The following is a 6,710-nucleotide window of genomic DNA, read 5'->3' as shown; positions in this document are numbered from 1 at the left end:
TTTTTTTTTTTTTTTTGGTTTAACAATTTACTACTCTACCTCTTAATATTATTCACCACTTTATAGTTTTATTTTTATTTTATGATCTTAATCAGTAACTAAAACATAAATAATTACCTCTCTTCGTACTCTCCGCCCACTTCTGTAAGTTATTTTTATACTTTTCTCTTTTTAGTACCCTTTTGATAACATTATTTATTTACATTTTTCTCATATATATGAGAAGGACAATGACTTGTTTTCTTAGGGCCATTGCACTGCTTTCGTGTTTTTAATGTGTTCGTTAGTTCCCTTAAAAGCTAGTTTATTATACATTTACAACCGCATACTTTTAGGCGCCTACCTTTTGTTTAAATACAGCAAATAATAGTTAGAATTACAATAATTGTTGAAACCTAACTTTTCTATGGTATACACTTATATGTAGATGAGTGTGTTTTTCTTTCTGTTGAGAAAAAAGACTTAAGTTTGTGTGTGAATGGATGTATATGTGTTTGCGTTAATTTATACAACCATTAATTGTAATGTAAATGTTAACTTTTCATTTAATTTGGTCTATATTGAAAGAAATAAATAAATAAAAAACACAAATTACCATAATTACTGGCAATTAACTACAGGGGGTTTCTTTTATAGTTAAGTGTCATAAAAAACTCTACATATTAAAATTAATAAATAAAAGTAGAGAGTTGGCATAAAGAATATTTAGAATTAAGAAACTTATTAACACGCAATGTTTAAGCACTAAAAATTGTAAAATAAAAACGCTTGATTAAGTTTTCCTCATAGAAAATATATAATTTATACAATTCATGTTTAAGGGCGAGGAAGGGGTGAAGTAAGATAAAATGTTAATTTAAATAAAAAAAAAACATATGAAATGTAAGGTGAAAACATGAGTATGTAATGTTATAGGTAATGGTTTTAGGTAAAAGATTTTTTTTCGTTTAGTAGTAGAACTTATATGTTCCAAAGGAACATTTTAAGTGAAAATATATTACTAGACTGATATAAACTTAATCTTCTTTTTCTTAAATTTGTTTCCCTTTTGGGTTTGATTAAAACCACTATTCATCTTAAGTCTTTTTTCCGTTGAATTTAAAATGTCAGTTGTGTCTTTTTGAATTAGTTTCAAATCATATTAAGTAATGTTTGATGTTAATTGTGTGGTAAATTTTAAATCTGGTTAATGAACTTTTCTACGAAATAAACGTACCCTGCGTATGAGTAAAATGTAATTATTTACATAATATATTCATCATGTATACGCCTTGGAAACTTTTTAGAATGGATTTTTATGCCCTTCATGACATTAGTGGGAAGGGTATATTGGGTTTGCGTTAATGTTTGTAACGCACAATAATAATGGTTTTATACCCACCCTAAAGTATACCAATCGGTTTAGAAATCACTTTCTGAGTCGATTTAGCTATGTCCGTCCCTCTGTCCGTCCATGTAAACCATGTAATCAAACTACAGGTCGCAATTTTGGAGTTAATTGAAAGAAATTTGGTACATGATCTTCAATTGTCCCAGGGGCGAAGCCTATTGAAAATGGTTAAGATCGGTTTATTATTTCACCTAGCTCCCATACAACTGTAACCCCGAATAGGGCTTGTAATTTTGATTTCCTATAGAGAAGTGTTTGAGAGCTTTGTTTTTTTTATAAAAGAACTTTGGTTTTCTATATGAAAATATATCGACAATTTTGGTTTTCTATAAAAAAATGTTCGATATAACTTTGCTTTTCTATAGAATATTTATCGATCTTTGGTTTTCTTTAAACAAGTTATAGATGACTTTAGCATTATATACGCATGTTATCGACAACTTTTATTTTCCTAATTAAGATCGATAACATTGATTTTCTTAGAAAAATTTTCGATTACTTTGCTTTTCTATAGAAAAATTATCAATAACTTTGGGTTTTTGTTAATAGTTATCGATAAGTTTGGTTTTCTATAGAAAAGTTATCGATTACTTTGGTTTTCTTTAAAAAATATATCGATAATATTGGTTTTGTATAAAAAATGTATCGATAATATTAGCTTCCCATAGAAAATTTTTCGATAACTTTGCTTTTCTATAGAATAGTTATCGATAACTTTGGTTTTCTTTAGTAATGTTATCAAAACCTAAGTTTTCTATAAAAATCTAATTGATAAATTTGGTAATTGATATAATTGATTTTTTTTGTAAAACTTATCGATAATTTTAACTTCTTTTAGAAAAGTAATCGATAACATTGATTTTCTTTGGAAAAGTTTTCGATATCTTTGTTTTTTTTATAGAAAAGTTATATATAACTATGGTTTGATTTTCTAAAGAAAATTTATCGATAACTTTGATTTGCCATAGAAAAGAGATCAATAACATGGAATTTTTTAAGAAAACTTATCGATAACCTTGTTTTTAAGAAACAATTATCGATAACTATGATAACATTGATTTTCTTAAGATGTGTTATCAATAATCTTGACTTTTTATAGAAAAGTTAACGATAACTTAACTTTTTTATAAAGATATCAATAACTTTGGTTTTTTATTTAAAACCGTGTTTTTCTATAGATAAGTTATCGATAACTTTATTTTTGTGTAGAAAGAGTTTTGATAACGATTTTTAAAGCAAAGTATTCGATTACTTTGATTTTCCTTAGAAAAGTTTTTGAAAACATTTGTTTCTTATAGAAAAGTAATGAATAACTTTAATTTTCATTAGAAAAATTATCGATAACTTTCATTTTCTTTCGAAAAGTTATCGATAACTTTATTTTCTATACAAAAAATTGATCGATAACTTTACTTTTCTATGAAAAAGTGATCGAAAGCCTTAGTTTTCTATAGAAAAGTTACCAAGATTGATTATCTAAAGAGTTGTCGTCTTCTATAGAAAAATAATCGATAACTTTGTTTTTATATAGAAAAGTAATCGATAATTTTGATTTTCTAGTGAACTGTGTTGCAATAACTTTGACTGTCTACAGACGTGTTTTCGATAATTTTGGTCTTCTGTTTTTCCTATAGATAACTTTAAATGTCTACACATTGTTATCGATAACTTAAATTGCCAATAGAAAATTTATCGATATAATTAATTAACTTTGATTTTCTTTAGAAAAGTTATCGAACAGTTTTGTTTCTTTCAGAAAAGTAATTGACAACTTTGATTTTCTTTAGAAAAATTGTCGATAACTTTATTTTCTGATTGATAACTTTACATTTCTATGAAAAAGTGATCGATAGCCTTAGTGTTCTAGAGAAAAATTTAAAAAAAAAGATTTATTTTCTAAAGAAAAGTTTGTCGTTAATTGTAGTCTTCTATAGAAAAGTAATCGATAACTTTGATTTTCTATAAAAAAGTGATGAATAATTTTGGTTTTCTAGAGAACTGTTTACCGATAACTATGACTGTCTATAGACAAGTTTTCGATCATTTTTGTCTTCTATAAACAAAGTTTCGTTAAAGTTATTCATGTCATTATTTTTGCTATTGATAACTTTAAATGTTTACAAAATGTTATCGATAACTTTAGTTATCTATTTATTAATCGAAAACTTTTGTTACCCTCATTCTTTTATAGAAATTTTAAAGATTTTCTATAGAATTTTTTCAATATTTTGAATTTTCTATAGAAACTATAACGACAATATCCATTTTTTTATAGAAAATGTTTCCTTATTATAGAACAAAACAATATATTTTCAACTTTTTATGGAAAATTTATCATTAGCTGCAACTTTTTTTAAGATTTTTTAAGAATTGTTTCTTGTAATACTACTCATTCGCTACGTATACGTAATATTTATTTATCATCAATTAATTATAAAGTATACGTACTGTATATGAATTTCATTCATATTTAAAGGTAAAACATTAGAAAAATTTTAGTTTTTTGTTTCTATTTTTTTCACATTTACCAAGTATAACAAGAACAACAACACATATACAAAATAATTTACACTATTAGTTAATATGATTTCTCGATACTAAAGTGTTTTATATACAGACACAGAGTCAATGTTTTCATTATATGTATATTCCCCAGTTTCCCTCTCAAACATTAGAATTCCCTTTAGTACAAAATACCTTTGAATGTATGCTTAAATATTTGTTAGCAACATATTAAATTACTTGGTTAGTAAAGTGTTTACACTGGCAATGAAGATTATGAAAAAAATACGAGAAAAACTTATAATATATTTGTTTAGGTTTTTAGATAAAACTTGTTATTTGAAAACAAGTAAGAAATTATAGTCGGGCGAGTCAGACCATATAATACCCTATACGTTTTACAAAAATAAAATGTTATTTAGTTGCCATAATAAAGCATTTAAGTTGAATTGTACTTTGCCTCAGATATACATACTTAAGTCGTTTGTCGTAGAATAACATTGTGGACATTTGAGTGAAATTTTGATGGAGGCTTTTCAAAGGGGCTAGGGTCATATGAGGACCTATTATTGTGGTATACGTGAGGTCTTTAAGTCTAGTATAGAACTTGGTTTTGTAGCTTTTTATCGAGATATAAGTATATTAAACATAATTATAAACTTAAAAGCCCTAGTCGGCGGGTACAGTTGTATGGGGGCTAGGTGTAATAATGGACCGATGTTAACCATTTTCAAAAGGCTTTTTCTACGGTACCATAAAAGATCATGTGCCAAATTTTATTGGATTATCTTCAAAATTGCGACCTGTAGTTTGATTACACGGTTTACAAGAACGGACGGACAGACATAGCTAAATCGACTCAGAAAATGATTCTGAGCCGATTGATATACCTTAAGGTGGGTATATGACCAATATTTTCAACAGGCTTCGTTTAAGGTACCGCAAAAGATCATGCGCCAAATTTCATTGAATTATCTCCAAAATTGCGACCTGTAGTTTGATTACAAGGTTTACAAGGTTCAGTTGTATGGGGGCTAGGTGAAATAATGGACCGATGTTAACCATTTTCAAAAGGCTTCTTCTACGGTACCATAAAAGATCATGTGGCAAATTTTATTGGATTATCTTCAAAATTACGACCTGCAGTTTGATTACACGGTTTACAAGTACGGACGGACAGACATAGCTAAATCGACTCAGAAAATGATTCTGAGCCGATTGATATACTTTAAGGTGGGTATAGGACCAATATTTTCAACAGGCTTCGTTTACGGTACCATAAAAGATCATGTGCCAAATTTCATTGGAATATCTCCAAAATTGCGACCTGTAGTTTGATTACAAGGTTTACAAGGTTCAGTTGTATGGGGGCTAGGTGAAATAATGGGCAGATGTTAACCATTTTCAATAAGCTTCGTCTACGGTACCATAAAAGATCATGTGCCAAATTTCATTGAATTATCTCCAAAATTGCGACCTGTAGTTTGATTACATATACAGACGGACGGATGGACAGACAGACAGACATAGCTAAATCAACTCAGAAAATGATTCTGCGACGATAAATATACTTTAAGCTGGGTATAGGACCAATATTATTATCCGTTACAAACATCAGCACAAAACCCAATATAACCTTTCCACTAAAGTGATGTAGGTTATAACAAAAACCAATTATTTCTTAAACTTTCTGAACGTAAATGTAAACATTTAGCTTTAATCTATTTATAATAACGAATATTTTTACACTCCTCATGTGTTGGTAGTTATTTACACTAGAGTTTAAAGTGAATTATGATTTTGGTTTTAACGAAAATTCATCAATTTAACTAGAACGTGCAATCTAAGAAATTCTTAAATTGCTTTAAAGCATACAAAGCTGTGTGACCTTTAAACTTAACAACCTTTTCTTATCTCAAAGGCATAGAATTTCTAAAGAATTTCCAACAATTTTAAATAGCATTCTTAAATTCCATAAAAAATTTTCCATAAAAACTCTCATTTGATCATCAGTACAATCTCACAACAAAACCCACGCATTAGTAAAACAAAAATACCAAAATTTAATAAATTTCAAATGACATTTTAAAACCATAAATAAGTGGAATAATGAGTATACGGCTGTGTATGTGTATGTACTAGCTTGAGCCTTCAAAAGAATCGTAAATTAATTACCACAATTCTGGTTATTTTGGTAATAATAGAAAAAAAATCCATAAACACACAATAATGCCACAGACTTAAATACTCATTTTATAACAATAACTGTTTAAAGTTTAAAAGTGAAAAAAATAAAATAATCTACGGAAAATTATCACAATAAAAAATCTATGCATTTGACATTGATTGGCATGATGACATAAATCATTAAATATGGTCACTACAATAATGTGTGATGTTTTCATAAGTTTAAATGAAAAAGAAAAACAATTACTTGTTACAAAAAAAATAAAAATATACACACTGATGAGTAATATTTACAGTTTTTTATATACAACATGTCGTATTGTAAAAAAAATAGGTTTTTTTATCCATGAACATGAATTTTATATAACCTATGGACTTAAATAATGTTAAAAATCAATGCATTGGTATGAGTTAAATATGGAAAATTAATCAAGTAAAGTATGTAATATTTTGTAAGTAGTAGGGAAGAGATAATTTAGGTTTCAGTTCTATTCTAAAAAAATTAATTATCTCCATGTAAAGTATCGGTACCAGAACCAGAACAGAAGTAAAACATAACTAGAACATAACTAGAACAGAACTAGAACAGAATTAGAACAGAACTAGAACAGAACTAGAACAGAACTAGAAC

At 27.5% G+C, this 6,710-nt stretch overlaps 1 protein-coding gene across 1 annotated transcript in view; it reads right to left on the bottom strand.

The window, feature by feature from the left end:
- Positions 1–6,710, bottom strand: part of LOC111685396 (mucin-4) — a 24,620-nt gene that overhangs the window by 12,529 nt on the left and 5,381 nt on the right. The window lies entirely within an intron of this gene.

The sequence above is a fragment of the Lucilia cuprina genome, chromosome 2, assembly GCF_022045245.1.
Source record: "Lucilia cuprina isolate Lc7/37 chromosome 2, ASM2204524v1, whole genome shotgun sequence".
Lineage (NCBI taxonomy): Eukaryota > Metazoa > Arthropoda > Insecta > Diptera > Calliphoridae > Lucilia > Lucilia cuprina.
Note: the sequence above shows the minus strand (reverse complement) of the source record. Positions and strands in the feature narration are given on the sequence as shown.